At 49.1% G+C, this 17,612-nt stretch overlaps 1 pseudogene; it reads left to right on the top strand.

Moving 5' to 3' along the window:
- Positions 1 to 5,755: 5,755 nt before the first annotated feature.
- On the top strand, positions 5,756 to 8,337 carry LOC119309274 (annotated as a pseudogene).
- The last annotated feature ends 9,275 nt before the right edge of the window (positions 8,338 to 17,612 follow it).

The raw sequence follows: 17,612 nt of genomic DNA, 5'->3' as shown, positions 1-17,612 counted from the left end.
TTACATTCCATCAAATACATCCAAAAGCAAACACAACACTACATGGTTTCATTTGAACCATTACATGGACTCGACTTTGCATAGGGGATACATGAGCTATCCTACCTCAGGGTTATGGACTAGCACACCCTAGTCTAGAGTGGTGCCTATGTGGTGGAATGCTCGGTCACGTACTCTGGCTCTTCTGGGTCTTCCTGTGTGTCGTCATCAGTCTGACTCCCTTCATCGCTCGAAGGGGTGGGGGAGTGGAGGAGCTCAACACGGCGTTGCTATGCTGGTGGTGTGATGAAGAGCTTGCGGTAGTCCCTTGCCGTCATAGGGTGTTGCTAGGGTGGTTCTCCATCCTTGGCAGGTGCATCTACCGGGGTGCCTTCTGCCTCGATATGCGACTGTAGGTTGTCCAGGGGGAGCGCCTTCCTTCTTGATCATATCCGTATTCCCTTGCTCTTGGCGAAGAAGTGCCTTGGTCTCGTGGAGTTCCTTTCGGAGCTCCATTGACTCAGAGGCCAAGTGTTGTGTCAAGCTATCGGCACAAAGGCTGAAGTAGGTTTGGAATCGGAGTGGAAGTCCTTCCTCGAGTGGTGGAGCTGGTGCGCTGCTCTTGTCTTCACCCTCCTTCCAATAAGGCAAGAAGCGAGTTGCTAACCCATCCGCCATCTCTAGAAGATGGTTTTGGAGACGGGTGAGTGCCTTGAGTGTCGCAGTCTCGACGGCGAGGACCAGTTTTGCCATCTGTGGCCCTTCGAAGAACCAACTTGTTGGAGGGTCATTAGTCTTCACGATGACTTCCACATGGTATTCCGTCTCGGTGTCATTGATCCAGTGCTCATGGTAGGTGAAAATGGGGGCTCGGTAAAACTGGCACTTTCGGAGGCTATCCTCGAGAGGCACAGGGAATCCGGTGGTCAGCAAGTCTTCGGGTATGGCAGCCATCTACAAAGGTTGAATAGGAGAGGTCAATAAGGGAAATATATCTTGGGTTGGGTAAGCTTTAGAAAAGAAGAGAAGATTAGATGGTTTATGAAAATGGTCTCAAGCTAACTAATGCCCATTTTAACTAAGGCTTCCTACAGTCAGGATGGCTCTAATACCAGCTCCGTGGGGACCCCGACTCATAAGTCGAGATCACCGAATGCACATGTACTGTGATCCCAGAGATCAATGGTCACTGAACACACAGAAGTTGAATAACAAGAGTCTTACATCCATACATACCGTAATACACAAATTAAGACCATTATGGTCAAGGCTTACATTGATAAAGCCTTAAGGGCTGAACATCAAATGAAACATAAGCAGCGGAAATCTTCATTGATAAGTAGAAACCATGCCATCTGCCTTAATCCTACAGGCATTCTGACTGGGAAGCGTCCTAGTTTGCATGTTCATCACCAAAGAACTCTTCCTGGAACTCCTGCTCTTCCATGCCTGGCCAATTAAATAACCAGTGGCAAGCCAATGGTACTTTGAATGTACTCGCAAGCAACCCATGTTTTTGGATCAAGGTAATAATGCATGATGTAACAACAAGTATGCAACCTAGAAACATGCTAGTTGGAAAATTAACGACATGTCCTCTTCAACTTGTGAAACATGCATCAATGATCTCCGGTAACCATGTGAACGGGTTACAAATATCAACATGAATAGAATTTAGAACAATTCTAGCTTTATCAATATGTCAAGTCTTTACTTGACCCATGCAACTCACATATACCAACTTTGTAAGATTCTGGACATAGTTTAAGTAGCACCACCCAACTGTCCTTGACCGCAGACACGGCTATTCGAATAGTTTGACACTCTGCAAAGGTTGTGCACTTTACCCACAAGAACCGGGAAGCTTTCGTTTCACCCACGATCCCGCAGTACCTCAAGTACTCGGGGGAAGCACCCGATCACTATCTTTCCCTAGGCAATCATGGCATACATGCAACTCCGTGCATCATTGCCAAGTGCTTTTCATCGCATCTCTAGCACATGGTAGAGATATGAGCATGTAAATGCCAAGGGCATGCATCAATGCAATGATCATATCAAGTTCATAATCCGTAACATCATCATGCACACGGAAAATTTTTATCGATGAACAAGAGAGGTGTATCATGGTCAAAGGGCTGCTTGCCTTGGTTGGCTTGGCATTCAAAGTCTTCAAGTCCTTCTCCTTCTTCTTCTCCAACTACTTCGTCAAATATGGGATCTATTTGTCGCACAAGAAACAACGAGATAAATAAGGCAATAGTAAAACAGAAACACCAAAGTGCTCAGAAAAATGTCAACTTATTTTGTTAAATACTAGGGAGGAAACTAAGAAGGGGAAAATTCCTAGTTTTGGATTTGGAGTTAAGGAATAGTGGAAATGGATTTTCAAAGAAAGATTTAAATGCCCAAATTTGAATTTAAATTTGAACAGTACAGAAAAGTGTGATGGATGTGTATGAAAGTTACACAAATAAATAACTGGGATTATTCTAAGATTTTAGGAGTTGGAATTATTGCATTTGGATAAATGTTTCATCCTGTGGAATTTTTAGAAAATAGACAGAAAAAGAAAAAAATGGCACTGTGCCACTGGGCAAGAAAGGCCACAGTGCAGCAGGCCCAGAGGAGATACAGCCCGCGCGAGGCTGCCACGTCAAAGGCGTAAAGGCGAAATACGCCTTCAGCCGACGCAACGAATTGGTACGCGCGCGCGTGCGTTTTAAACCTGACAGGTGGGTCCCACCCGTCAGGACGTGAGGCTGACGGATGGGGCCAACGGCCGTCGTCGTCTTCCTATGTCTAGAAACGGCGGCGAGCTCGCCGGTGACGATGTGGGCATGGCTGGAGGTGGGAGGATTACTGTTGAGCTCGGGAGGGTGTCGCCGTTCTGGTGGTGCCGGAGTTGGCCGCCGGAGTGCAGGGACTCGCTAGCGACGAGGAAGCTGGCGGAAGTGCTTCGGGTGTCAACGGCTCCGATTGTTTCCAGCTGTAGACGAAGCGTGAATGAGAGGGGAAAGGGTCAGTGGACCGCGGTGGTTCCAGATCGAGGCCAAACGGGGGCAGTGGAGTCCCGTACCTCGCGAACTCTGGCGAGCCGAAGCGACGGAGCTCGAGCTCGAGGGCTCCTAGGGACGAAGTGGGGGTGTAGAGGGTGGATTGGGTGGTGCAGAGAGCAAGGGGTGAGGAGAGAATAGCGCGGGGAGGCCTATAAATAGCCTGCCCGTGGCTCACCGTGGACCAGTGCGCGGGCGAGGCTGTTGCCGTCGTTGTGGGCACAGGGGCTCAAATGGGCATGTCCGGGGCGTTTGTGGAGGTGGTCTACGCCCAGGGGAAGGAAGAGAGAGCAGGGGAGTGCCAGGGTGTCGCACGTGTGAGTGTGCTCATTAGAGCTCTCGGGTGGCCATGGCACGCGTGTGAGGAAGGCAGCAGGAGGGAGAAGGAAGAGGGCGACCAGGGTGTAGCGTGCCGCGGACTCTGAGGCACATCGTCGGGTGCGTTGGGGAGGCCCGAGGTGGCCGGAGGTGGTTGGCAGGGGGCGGCTACAGTGCGGGAGCACACTTTAGCGAGCTCTAGAGCACGCGTATGGCCGGCATGGCCATATTTTTGGCAAGGTGGGCACGACCAAGCATGTCTGGTAGCCCTAGGGAGGAGTAAAGAATGTGGAGACAGCTTTGGATGCCATGGATGGCCACTAGGGTGAGGAGGGAGGTGAGAAAGAGAGAGAAGCTGTTGTCCATGGGGGTAAATGAGGGTGTTTCACCCTTCAATCATTGAGCAAAAGCCAGGAGAGATCTGCTGGAGGCAGAAGAGGTCTAGGAGGGGTTGTGGTAAAAAGTGGAACTCATGGAGATTAGTGGAAGAGGTCAAAGTGGTGTTTTTAGAAAAATGGCATCAGCTATTTGTTGCTGGTTTGGGCATGAAGATGAACTCCCCTTAGCATGAGGCTTGACAGGGTCAAATGGCATGAGGAAACAAGAGGTTCCACCAAGATTGAGTCCATTTGGGCAAAGTTGCCAATGCAACTTTTGTAAACCCTAGAAATCAACAAAAATGAGTTTTCTAAGATCTAGTCATGCATAACATATGTGACTTGCTAGAGTTTTTTTGGAATTTTTAGAGAATATTTCCTTTGTAAATATTTCAAAACCTTGAAATATCCAGAAATGGTTTTTGAGGGGTTTGACCAATACTTTGAACATGACCATGTGTTAAAACCCTTATATATGGACAATATATGTCCATTGAGTTTCCCAAAATTTTCACAAATGCTTTCAAAGCATTAAAATAATTTAACCTATTGAAGACCATTTCTGGCCTAAAGAAAAAGCCTTTAAATAAAATAGTAAAATAACTTTTAAAATTATATTTTTGTGGTTTTTGGGAGTCCTATTTCTACTAGGAGTCAAACATACTCTTTGAAAGATTTTTCATACCCCAAATCAAGTACTTGTAGTGCAAACCTCAATTCAGGGTTTTTTGGAAAACTAAATTTAGAAAATACTTTTTGGCCAAATTATTTTTGTAAGAAAATTCTATATTGTACTATACACATCGCATGATCATTGGGGCAAAAGTTTGGAGCAAAGAAATGAAGTATAGAAGGTGGAGCAAGAATGTGGCTTTCATTAGCACTTGAAACCACAGACAAAAATCCAATTCAAATGAAAGCCAAATAAAATGCAAAAGTTTTTGCTGGTCCAAAATTTCATGCTTTATTGATGCAAATGACATGTTACAAAACACTGGGTGTGACAGGCGGTGGGAGGGCACCGGCAGCGCTGCAACCGCTGGGGCCTACGCACACATCGGGCGTTTCTCCATCAGAGTCCGACGAGGCCTCATCCAAGGTCCAGAAGCGGTTAGCACATGATGCCTCCTCACAAGACGGGCAAAAAACACATAATTGACTTGAGGACGAAAAGAATTCATGAACTAAATTGCTTCCGAAAAAATTCACTCAGCTGACCCTTTCAAGTGGTGCCCAACAGCTAGGTGCCACACTCTATGGTGCAACGCCTATCTACCGAGCGTTGCATGGCTTGCTAGCATGGCACCGCTGGGCCCCTCGTCAAGAAGTGCAGTGCCTAAGAGCCAGGCGCCACACATCTACTGTGCAACGCCTAGTGCTTAGGTGTTGCACTCTTTGATTAGAGGTCGCCGCGCGCTGGCCCTCCCCCACCCCCACCCATTCACTCGTAGTTCCTGGACAGAAGAACGGCGACGGCGGCTTCCTTCTCTCCCCCCTCAATCATCTCGCCAAAAACACTCCAAATCTAAGGATCTTGCGGGGATTTGTTCCCCAATCCGTCCTAGAAGGTAATCTCGTCCAATCTCTTTCTTTCTATCCAAAGAACCTTCCCCATTCTTCATGTTTGTGGTGAAACCCTAGGCTCTGATTGTTTTGGATTTTTTTTGGGAAATAGAATGGATATGTGTTGATTTAGCCTATGTAGATTAGTTGTAATCATTGGGGAATATGTTTTGATTAGTCTATGTCGATTTGTATTGTAAATCGCCTAGATATGAATACATATTGGGGAACATTGGGGAACCTTATTGTTGTTTATTTGTATTGTAAAGTTTCTTAGTACCTACCGTAGCTTGTTGAGATGAATACATATGAAGTAATTTATATGAAACCGTTTGCTTTTGTACTTAGCATATGAAATATGATGACACATGTGTATAATTACCCTATGTATACCCTATGGATAGGATGATATTTTGCTCACATATGAAATGATGCTCATGTAGTATGTTATAAATTTGTAGGATGGTTTGGCTTCTCGATGATTTCTATGACACTCAACACCGGGCATACTTTATGTCAGAGAAGAAGATGGTAATAATGATAATAGTTTGTATATTGAAATTTTTGTATAGTTCAAATAGACATGCCCCATATTTAGTACTCTGACTTGCTTGTTTATAGCATCTTCAACCTTTGAAGATTTGGTCTCATGGTGTCTCTTGGGTTGTCATGTCGTATGATGAGTGGTACACACCATACATTAAGCAGACAGGACTCTTACCTTTCATTCAGTTGGTCGACACCGAACCTTAATGGTGCAGCAATCACCACACTGGTTGATCGGTGGAGGACGGAGACGCACAGTTTCAATCTTCGGACTAGGGAGATGACCGTGACGCTCCAGGATATCGCCTTAATCACCGGCATTCCCATCGAGGGGAAGCCTCTCTGTATGAGCACCGATTCGAATGGGTGGTGCCATCAGATGGAAGCCATTATTGGTATGTCTCATGTAGAGGCTCAAGTAGAAGAGGGGGAGAAGAAGGGAAGAGTTGCAGATGGAGCTCAGTTCACCTGGATTGTTGCAAACTTTGCCCATTGCCCTTAGGGTGCCGATGAGGATGTGGTGCAGACATATGTTCGTGTGTACATGTGGTACGTTATCAGGCGGACTTTGTTTGCTGACAGCACTGGCAAGAACACTCCATGGATGTGGCTGAAGGCGCTGACCATCCTCGACAACAAATGGAGTTGGGATTCGTCGGCACTGGCCTACTTGTACCGACAGGTAGTTAGTTGTTTGCTTGCACTTTCTTTCAACATTATCAATGCATTTTTGTTCTTAAGTGAACCATGTTTTCCTTTATGTGCAGTTGGACGATGCTTGCCGTAGGATCTCAAAGGACGTATGGTTGTATGCTCCTACTTTCCGTATGGAGTAGGGAGCGCTTGCTGGTCGGATGCTCGAAGAGCATAACACACAAACCTTGGGACGACAAAGGTGACAAACTACGGCTCCCCACTTGGGCTTACAAGTGGGATATGGTATCCGAGATGATGAGTGATGTCACTCTCATGTACAAGCAGTACATCAACGAGTTGGATACTCTTACGTCTGAGCAGGTACACATCGACATTACATCGCTCATTGTCATCCTTTCATGAGAAGTCGACGCTGCATTGTTGTGTTGTTTTGCAGGTGCATTGGGAGCCATATGACACCAAGGATCGAGTGGGTATTGCAGGAGATTTCATTATAAATCTGATGTGCATGCGGGATAAGAGTCTTTGGCTTATGCGGTGCCCACTCGTATGCAACTGGGCGGTGGAGTTTCACGTGCCGTACTGTGTATTCCGCCAGTTTGGTTTGTTCCAGGCTCACCCACCGGATTGGTAGGACACGGACCAAGCGCTTCACAGGTAAGAGAGCATTTACCATCATCTTGTCCTTTTTGATGGTGCAAATATTTGGTTGTTGAACATGCAGGTTGAATAGGAGAAAGCAATGCAAGATCAAGGATTGGGATAAACATCACAAGAAGTATGTCACAATGTTTGAGCTTAATGTGGAGCAAGCTCGGGCTACTAAAGGAGCCAGGCTTCGTGAGCACTGCCCATTAGCATTCAACAATTACCTTCAATGGTATCTTCAAAATACTCGTGTGGAGATTTTGCAGCTGGCGTCTGGTGAGGAGATTTTGGAAGATCCCACTGTCTTTGACGAGCTAGCCCAACACAAATACAACAAATACGTTAGAGAAGGGACACGAGTCCCTTATGCTCCAGTGTTGAACTTTCTGGTAAAGTTTTGTACTTTTTGCTCACATTTGGTCTTGATCCACCTTCTTTGATTGACTAATATCTTCATGTCCTTCGCATCCACAGCGCAACTAGATCAAGAAATCAGCTAATGAAAGCCAGGCTATTCTGGAAACAACCCCGGTTGGAAAAGGCAAAGAGGAAGGTGCACTTCGATCATTTATTAGGTACGTATCTCGTTCCATTGGACATGTTTTATATGCTGCTAAGGTCGATGTCTCATTAACCTGTCCATGTTACAACGCTAGGGCCAAAGGTTAAGGCGTTTATCCAACCTTGTGGGTTGTCGCAACCCTGAATATTCAGAACCTGAGCTGTCTAGGTCCGCTACACCATCCGATCCCTGATCTGACCATGGGGCTCATTTGGAGGATGATACTACAGAGACAGCTCATCCGGACGATGAGGGTGTGGTTACCCAAGAGGTAAGACATTGGCATATGTTCATCTCTTTCATGCATTGCTAACTTTATGATGATGCACGATCTTTACCATATTGTTTGCTTTTATGATAGGTCGATGATGACATGACCTTGCAGAACTATCAAGTTCGATCCGCCTACATGTTAAAGCCTAAGAGGGGAATAATTCGGTTCACACCCGAAGACTTCAACTATAAAGCCAAGAATGTTGTAGGTGCGAGCTCGCGGATGGCCAGCTTGGATGATGCTGTGAGCGGTGAGGAGGAGGAGGAGGAGGAGGAACCAGAGCTTGTTGCTCGACCCGGGAGGAAGAAGATAGGCGTCCAGAGGGGAAGGGGTGGCGACAAGCATGGAAGGAACTAGGCGGCGTTGTTTTCTTATGTGACTGCATTATCTTCATGTTGATGAACTCTTAGCACTCTTCGACTTGTTGTCTTTGTTGAAATCAAAGTGATGGTATCTCTTAGTAATGCTGAATTTGTTGTCTTTGTTGAAATTGAAGTGATGATACCTCTTAGTAATGCTGAATTTGTTGTCTTTGTTGAAATTGAAGTGGTGGTACCTCTTAGTAATGCTGAACTGTGATCATTACATATATTTTTTGTGATGCAAATTATCTATAATAATTGAAAATGTGACTACAAATGTATGCAGTACTGGATCTTAAAATTCAGCAGTTAATAGATGCATGGCGCCTAAGGCGAAGGTGCCACACCCTTCGGTGCAGTGTCGTTACACTAGGCGCTGCACTGTATAGTGTGAGGCCTTCCTCTCAGGCGCCGCACGCACACTTAGAGAGTTTTTGGGCATCAAACTGGGCGAATAGTTTCTGTTGCTCTCTGGATAGTTCACAGACGTGCAGCACCTAGGAGCTAGGCGCTGCACTCTATGGTGGGGCGCCTAGCGCCTAGGCACTGCACGTCAGGGCAAAACTATCTAGAGAGCAAGAGAAACATGCCCAGTTTGAGGCCCGAAAATCTCGAAGTGCGGGTGCGGCACCTGAGTGTAATGTGACACAATTAACAGTGCAGCGCCTATAGCGCCTAGCTCCTAGGCGTTGTATGTCTGGGCAAAACTATCCAGAGAGCAACAGAAACGTTTCACCCAGTTTGAGGCCCAACAATCTCCAAGTGTGCGTGCGGCGCCTAAGTGTAAGGCATCACACTTAACTATGCAGCGCCTAGCTTCCAGGCGCTGCACTGTTAAGTGTGGCGCCTTACACTCAGGCGCCGCACCCACACTTAGAGATTTTTGGGCCTCAAACTGGGTGACAAGTTTCTATTGCTCTCTGGAAAGTTTTGCCCAGACGTACAGTGCCTAGGAGCTAGGCGCTGCACTGTATGGTGTGGCGCCTAGATCCTAGGCGCTACACGTCTGGGCAAAACTATCTGGAGAGCAAACATTTTGTGGTTGACATCGTAATCACATAAACAATCAGAGCATATAGTGCTACACATTTATAAGTCCATAGCACATAGTAGTTCAAATAGAGGAGATATGTAGGTGGTACACAAGTAGGAGTCCCTGCCACATAATAGTTCACAACCAAATCAAAGAGAATAGTCTACAAGGGAACAAGGTCATAGTCCACAACCAAATCGAAGAGCATAGTCTAGAAGGTAACAAGGTCACATTCCTCTATTGTGTTGAGCAAGGCCCCTTTCCCTTCTTCTTCCTCCTCTCTTCTTCTTCTTCGTCCTCCCTTTTCCTTATGCGATGAGCCTCACGAACCACCCTCTCCATCCATACCTTATATATCCTCCCTCTCTTTCTTTGCGGCATCAAGAGCCCGTTGTTTCTCACATCTCTCTTCAAAATCCTTTTGCCGTTTAGCAGCTCCCTTCTCACATGCAGCCTTCAACTTGTTCCTCCTCGCCTTCTCCTAAAAAACCATTGTTTCTCTAAGCTCCATCTTCTGTTCAAACTGAAGGAAATATGCCCTAGAGGCAATAATAAAGTTATTATTTATTTCCTTATTTCATGATAAATGTTTATTATTCATGCTAGAATTGTATTAACCGGAAACTTTACATGTGTGAATACATAGACAAAACATATTGTCCCTAGTATGCCTGTACTTGACTAGCTCGTTTATTAAAGATGGTTATGTTTCCTAACCATAGACATGTGTTGTCATTTGATGAACGGGATCACATCATTAGGAGAATGATGTGATGGACATGACCAATCCGTTAGCTTAGCATTATGATCATTTCAGTTTCATTACTACTGCTCTCTTCATGACTTATACATGTTCCTCAGACTATGAGATTATGCAACTCCCGAATACCAGAGGAACACTGTCGGTGTCAAAACCGGCGGATCTCGGGTAGGGGGTCTCGAACTGTGCGTCTAGGCGGATGGTAGCAGGAGACAAGGGACACGATGTTTTTACCCAGGTTCGGGCCCTCTCGATGGAGGTAAAACCCTACTCCTGCTTGATTGATATTGATGATATGGGTAGTACAAGAGTGGATCTACCACGAGATCAAGGAGGCTAAACCCTAGAAGCTAGCCTATGGTATGATTGTTGTAATGGTTGTTGTCCTACGAACTAAAACCCTCCGGTTTATATAGACACCGGGGAGGGCTAGGGTTACACAGAGTCGGTTACAATGGTAGGAGATCTACATATCCGTATCGCCAAGCTTGCCTTCCACGCCAAGGAAAGTCCCATCCGGACACGGGACGAAGTCTTCAATCTTGTATCTTCATAGTCTTGGAGTCCGGCCGATGATGATAGTCCGGCTATCCGGACACCCCTAGTCCAGGACTCCCTCAGTAGCCCCTGAACCAGGCTTCAATGACGATGAGTTCGGCGCGCATATTGTTCGGCATTGCAAGGCGGGTTCCTCCTCCGAATAATTCATAGAAGATTGTGAACACCAGGATAGTGTCCGGCTCTGCAAAATAAATTCCACATTCCACCGTAGAGAGAATAATATGTACACAAGTTCAATCTGCTGACGTATTTTGTGGCATGACGTCACACCACTGCCAAGCCTTTACTTGAATCGTTTTTTATCATACCACCTCAGCGCGTTTAGCGAAGCGGTTTCCTCGGCACGTCTTGTCGAAGCAGAGATCGTGTTCCCTTTATTCCGGGATTCTCATCAATACGGACGTGGGTAACCCAACCGCGCCATTCATGGTGGCGCTTGGGAGATAAGCGAGTTTTACCAGGCCGGTGGGGACGCATAGTTTTCGTCCGCCCATATATAAGGGGATAAGGATCCACCCTTTTTACCTACGCCTTCTTCCTCCTTTGCTTATCCATCTCCGCGCACTCGAGCTCCAGCGCCCAAGTCCGCGCATCTCGTCTCGACCTTCTCCGACCATGTCCGGAGCGGGAGGCAAATGGTTGGCCTCCTCCGTTACGGAGGAGCACATCGCAAAACTGCGCAGCGCCGGATACCTTTCCGGCGACATCGCGCACCGGCTGCCCGACAAGGGCAGCTCATCCCCACCCCCAGGCCCCATGAGAGGGTCGTATTCCTTCCCCACTTCCTCCGTGGATTGGGCTTCCCGTTGCATCCCTTTGTCCGAGGGCTCATGTACTATTACGGCCTGGATTTCCATGACCTGGCGCCAAACTTCATCCTCAACATCTCGGCGTTTATCGTCGTGTGCGAGGCCTTCCTCTGCATCCAGCTCCACTTCGGCTTGTGGCTCAAGACCTTCAATGTCAAGCCGAAGGTGGTGAAGGGCACTCAAGCGGAGTGCGGAGGCGCCATGTTGGGCAAGATGCCCAACGTCATCTGGCTCGAAGGGGCCTTCGTGGAGTCCGTCAAGGGGTGGCAATCGGGGTGGTTCTACATCACCGAGCCGCGCGACCCTAAGTGGGCGGCGGCCCCCGAGTTCAGATCTGGTATCCCTATGCAGCTCACCTCCTGGAAAGAGAAGGGCTTGCTATGGGGTAGTTCGGAGGAGCTGACAGGACTCCAATCCTGTCTTCAGACCCTGGTGGACAAGAAGCTTAGGCTTGTCTCCAGGTCATGCTCATCCGCCGGATCCTCCCCTGCCAACAACGGGCCTTCAACCTGTGGGAGTTCGATCCGGCACAGCACCGGACTCTGAGCGGGCTCTTCGACACGACGTATGAAGCCGTCTGGATGGTGCTGTTGAAGGGCGGAGAAGCCCCCGCGTCCGTGACTGAAGATCGCGGATTCAGCACCAAGCACCCGGCCGGTGAGGTAAGCTTTGTTATCCTCTATGGGACAATTGTTTTCTTTCATAGTTTGACTCTATGTGGGATCTAAAACTCCCAATGCCTTTGACAGGACTGGCAGAGGACGTCCGGACAGGTAGACTGTCCAGCTCCCCTTCCCGAAGACCCAGCGGACGCCCGCTTAACGGGGCTGCTGGTCCCGGCACTCTATGTGGTGCCGGAGAAGAAGGCCAATAAGAAGGCCACGTGAACCCGAAGAAGCTCCCGGCGCCAGGTGATATCGGATTCGTCGTCCGATGGCCCCGAGGCGGACTCCTCCCCCAAAGACGAGGAGGAGAAAGAGGACTCTCTCCCAGAGGAAGGAGAGAGGAAGAGGAAGGCTTCCCCAACAGGGGAGGCCGAAGGGTCCAAGAGGGGAAGAACTATTCCCCCGGATAGCTCCGCCAATGCCAACGTTGGCGACGAAGAGTGGCCCTCAAGGGCCAGGCCTCCGGCAAGATCGTAAGTATCCGGATTCCTGAATAATTTATAATTTCTCTTTTGCTTCACATAGTGTCCTTCTAATGCCGCACACTGCCTGCAGTCCAGCCGATGATGATCTCCCCGCTTCATCGAGCGGGTCATTGGCTCCGTCGGATGTAGATTCCATCCCGACTGCCTCCACCCCTCGCGACGCTGAGGACACCGAGGTGGGATCCCAGGAAAGGACCCATCAGGAGGAGGCTCCGGAGGCGCCGCAAGGCAGCCTCCCGGACTTTGCCCCGGACTCCACGCCGGAACCCGCAGTGGTTCCGGAGTCCGGCAGGCGGCCCCTTCGCAAGAAGGGCAAGACCGTGACGCCGGCGGCCCCCGTCCAACCGGAGGTGCCGGAAAACTTGTTGGAGGCGCTCAAAGGCGCTTCCATCGAGGAAGAACACCGCACTATTATGAGTGTCGTGATTCAGAAGGTTCAGCTCGCCAAGAGCGGGCTGACCGAAGCCTGAAGTAGCCTTCTAACAGGCTTTGAGGTAAGAAGTTAAAAATATGCAATGTAATACCACATAGACAGTAGCCCATGATGCTCGGTTCGGTGTTCGGAAAGAAAAACCGGATTGAGGATCTAAAAAAGATATACGCAGGATTGCTAAAAATTATGTCAATATGGGTTTGCAGGCTGCACTACTGACCTCTGCCGCACTGACTGCGGAGGTCGGTGCTTTGAAGCAGGACCTCGAGCGGTCCGAGTAAGAGCTCGGCCTTGCCAAGAAGCAGCTCGAGGACAAAGAAGGTGAGTAACACCACTTTAAAATTTGTACCTTACAGAAAAGGATTTAGGTTGCGACAAAAATAAAAGGATAACGTGGGTACTGCAGGGGCCACGAACGAGGTGGCAACCCTGAAGGAGGCTGTGTCCGCGGCCGAACACAATGCGGCCGCGGAACGGGCGGAGCGAGAGAAGCAGGAGGCGCGGGTGGCGGAGGTGCGGCAAGAGCTCCAGGCTCTCATGGAAAAGCATGAGAGTTTGGAGCGCGACTCAAAGACTCGAGAGTCCGAGCTTGCCTCGGCTCTCGAAAGTGCCAAAGCCGCCAAGGCCGAGGCCCATAAGTCCCTCCAGGAGATTGAGGCGGTGAAGAAGATAGCGGCGGGTAAGGCATTTTTCATGCAAAGCAAGCATGTGAATGTAAATTACCTGTTACTTACCCGAATTCGGAGCTTGCTAGGGGCGTTTGCAGATCTGCCTCACAGCGTGTCCGATGCCGCCGCATTCTACCGAGTCGAGGAGGGGAGCTCAACGGAGAAGGTCTTCTGGTCTCAGTATGCTGAGGCCGGCCATCCGGTTCCCCCTAGCAACCAGCTGAAGCAGCTGGTCGAGCTCCACAAGGTAGCCGAGCAGGCCATGAAGGGCCTCATAGTCCGGCTGTGGCCTGGGAGGCCATGCCTGGGAGCTACTTCGGCCTCGTGCGGTGGTTGGTGGATGCGTGCCCCTGGGTGGAGGTCATCAAGTGCTCCGCCTGTATTGAAGGTGCTCGTCGGGCCCTTGCCCGCGCAAAGGTGCACTGGGGCAGGCTGGATGCGGAGAGGCTTATCACTGACGCGCCGCCAGCGGGCAAGGAGTATCGTACGCCCGAGATGTACTATAAGACTGTCCTGAAGGGTGCCCGCAAGATTGTGGATGAGTGCCCCAGAGATGTAATTATTGAGTAAATTCGCAATGTGTTATCCTGTGCGCTGAACACTTTGTTCATATGCGCTAAGCAACGCTTATTGATTTAAAATATTACCTTCTGTGCAGCCGTTTATTAAATCTGAGAGATGGCAAGTCGTCGGCTTCAGCCCCCATGCCACGAGTGCTGGGGTGTTCGGGATAAACTTGAGCACTGTTGTTCCCATTTTTGGGTCCATCTAGGGAGGCGCTCAACACAACGAACAAGGCAACCGGACTTATAATGCTTGAACACTCTCACTTAGCCATAAAATTCTATAATTTTAAATTTCGGCGAAGCCCCTAGTATTCGGAAGACCGAGTTCGGGGCGCTATCCACGCCTTGGCCGGACATTATCCGGTTCTTCGCTCGAAGCGGCATAAGTCTTTAGGGACTCGAAAAGACCTCTCGAACAGCGACCGGTCTCTCGCCTTATCATGACAGTCAGTTTTAGCTTTCTCCACTGAGGCGCTCGCCCAGCTCAACCGGGGCGCAATCGCAGTGGTTCTCCCAGTGCTACCTTAGCCGACAGAACGGAACGTAAGGTACCAAAACATGGGAGCCGGGCAAACCCAACTATTGACCCAAGACATGATTCGGAGCCGATTCATATAATGCTATAAGTTCGGGGTGCCGCACTTGTGAAAGTGTTCGGACTTATCACACCATAATGCGGGGAACATAAGCCCCTAGTGTATTCGGCCGTACCAAAATATACGGGTGCAAGATGTCGTTAATGAACATATATGTAAAGTAATGCAATTATAGGCAAAAAGTGCTGCATTATTTATTCAAGGAATTCTGCTATGAGTGCGGAATGATACAAATAGTGCGGTAAGCAAGGGATTGGACTAATTAGACGTGTCTCCCTCCAGGGGTAGGCTGTGGAATGGTGTATTTAACAAATTTAATGCTCGTAATGGAGACCACCTGAGTGTTCGTCGCAGCCTTTGTACCTCCCTGCCTGTTGCATCGTGAGTTCGGCAGGTTCGCCGCCGGACAGAGCCTCTGGTGAACGGAGTCCTGTGTATAAAAAGAAGGAAAATAAAAATAAAAAGAGCGACACACTTGGGAGCCCCTGGTGTGGTCGAGCCGCACTGTGGGCCTGTTGTGGTCGTGCCCCTCCCCCTGTGCCCATGGTATCTTCAGAGCGTAATGATGTACGCGGAGGGCTGGTCTTGCAATCATGCGAGGGCTAGGGTTGGGGCCGCATTGCTACGCGTGCTCGGAACGTGCCAGGTGGTCTTGATTGATGTTGCTCCGGGCGCGTTTGGCCGTGTCCGGTCGTTTAACGGCCGGACTCGAAAATTGCCTTAGAAGGCTGCTCTGTACTTCTGCCGCGAGAGCCGCTGTATGTTCCTCCGTTCGGAGGGAGCGTTCCGTATTTCCGTTGACCGTGATGACTCCACGAGGGCCTGGCATCTTGAGCTTGAGGTATGCATAATGCGGCACCGCGTTGAACTTTGTGAACGCGGTTCGTCAGAGCAGAGCGTGATAGCCGCTGCGGAACGGGACTATGTCGAAGATTAACTCCTCGCTTCGGAAATTATCCGGGGATCCGAAGACCACTTCCAGTGTGACTGACCCTGTACAATTGGCCTCAACACCTGGTATGACGCCTTTGAAGGTCGTCTTTGTAGGTTTAATCCTTGAGGGGTCTATGCCCATCTTGCGCAGGAGGTTCGGAGTCCGGCAGGGAGTCCGGCACCTCGCAGCCACGAGCTTTATAAGGGAAGAGGTCAGTGTTCGGCTCCATCGCCGTGGAAGTTTCAGCTCCCGAGGCGGTGTCCAGCCACCCATCCTCGATCTGCGCAATCGGCTCCGGACTATGGGTCGGAGGGGATTCGTGTGCGGCCTCCAAGATACTGTCCGGCGGTAGAGTTAGATCATGCCCATCGTGACAGTGCGGCACGCTCGGCTGCGGCTCGGATCCATCGAAGATCAAGTCTCCGCGGATATCCGTCGTGAAGTTTAGGCTCCCAAATCTGACCTGATGGCCAGGGGCGTAGCTTTCGATCTGCTCCAGATGGCCAAGTGAATTGGCCCGTAGTGTGAAGCCGCCAAATACGAAGATCTGTCCGGGGAGAAAAGTCTCACCCAGGACTGCGTTGTTGATTGAAGAAGCCATCAAGCCTATAGGTGACGACACAGAGGAACTCTCAATGAAAGCACCAATGTCGGTGTCAAAACCGGCAGATCTCGGGGAGGGGGTCCCGAACTGTGCGTCTAGGCGGATGGTAACAGGAGACAAGGGACACGATGTTTTTACCTAGGTTCGGGCCCTCTCGATGGAGGTAAAACCCTACTCCTGCTTGATTGATATTGATGATATGGGTAGTACAAAAGTGGATCTACCACGAGATCAAGGAGGCTAAACCCTAGAAGCTAGCCTATGGCATGATTGTTGTAATGGTTGTTGTCCTATGGACTAAAACCCTCCGGTTTATATAGACACCGGGGAGGGCTAGGGTTACACAGAGTCGGTTACAATGGTAGGAGATCTACATATCCGTATCGCCAAGCTTGCCTTCCACGCCAAGGAAAGTCCCATCCGGACACGGGACGAAGTCTTCAATCTTGTATCTTCATAGTCTTGGAGTCCGGCCGATGATGATAGTCCAGCTATCCGGACACCCCCTAGTCCAGGACTCCCTCAAACACTTTGTGTGCTACCAAACTTCACAACATAAATGTGTGATTATAAAGGTGCTCTATAGGTGTCTCCGAAGGTGTTTTTTGGGTTGGCATAGATCGAGATTAGGATTTGTCACTCCGTGTTTCAGAGAGGTATCTCTGGGCCCTCTCGGTAATACTCATCACTATAAGCCTTGCAAGCATTGTGACTAATTAGTTAGTTGCGGGATGAAGTATTACGGAACGAGTAAAGAGACTTGCCAGTAACGAGATTGAACTAGGTATGATGATATCGACGATCGAATCTCGGGCAAGTAACATACCGATGACAAAGGGAACAACGTATGTTGTTATGCGGTTTGACCGATAAAGATCTTTGTAGAATATGTAGGAGCCAATATGAGCATCCAGGTTCCGCTATTAGTTATTGACCGGAGATGTGTCTTGGTCATGTCTACATAGTTCTCGAATCCGTAGGGTCCGCACGCTTAACGTTCGATGATGATTTGTATTATGAGTTATGTGATTTGGTGACCGAAGTTTGTTCGGAGTCCCGGATGAGATCACGGACGTGACGAGGAGTCTCGAAATGGTCAAGACGTAAAGATCGATATATTGGAAGGATATATTTGGATATCGGAAAGGTTCCGAGT

The sequence above is a fragment of the Triticum dicoccoides genome, chromosome 5B (assembly GCF_002162155.2).
Source record: "Triticum dicoccoides isolate Atlit2015 ecotype Zavitan chromosome 5B, WEW_v2.0, whole genome shotgun sequence".
Lineage (NCBI taxonomy): Eukaryota > Viridiplantae > Streptophyta > Magnoliopsida > Poales > Poaceae > Triticum > Triticum dicoccoides.
Note: the sequence above shows the minus strand (reverse complement) of the source record. Positions and strands in the feature narration are given on the sequence as shown.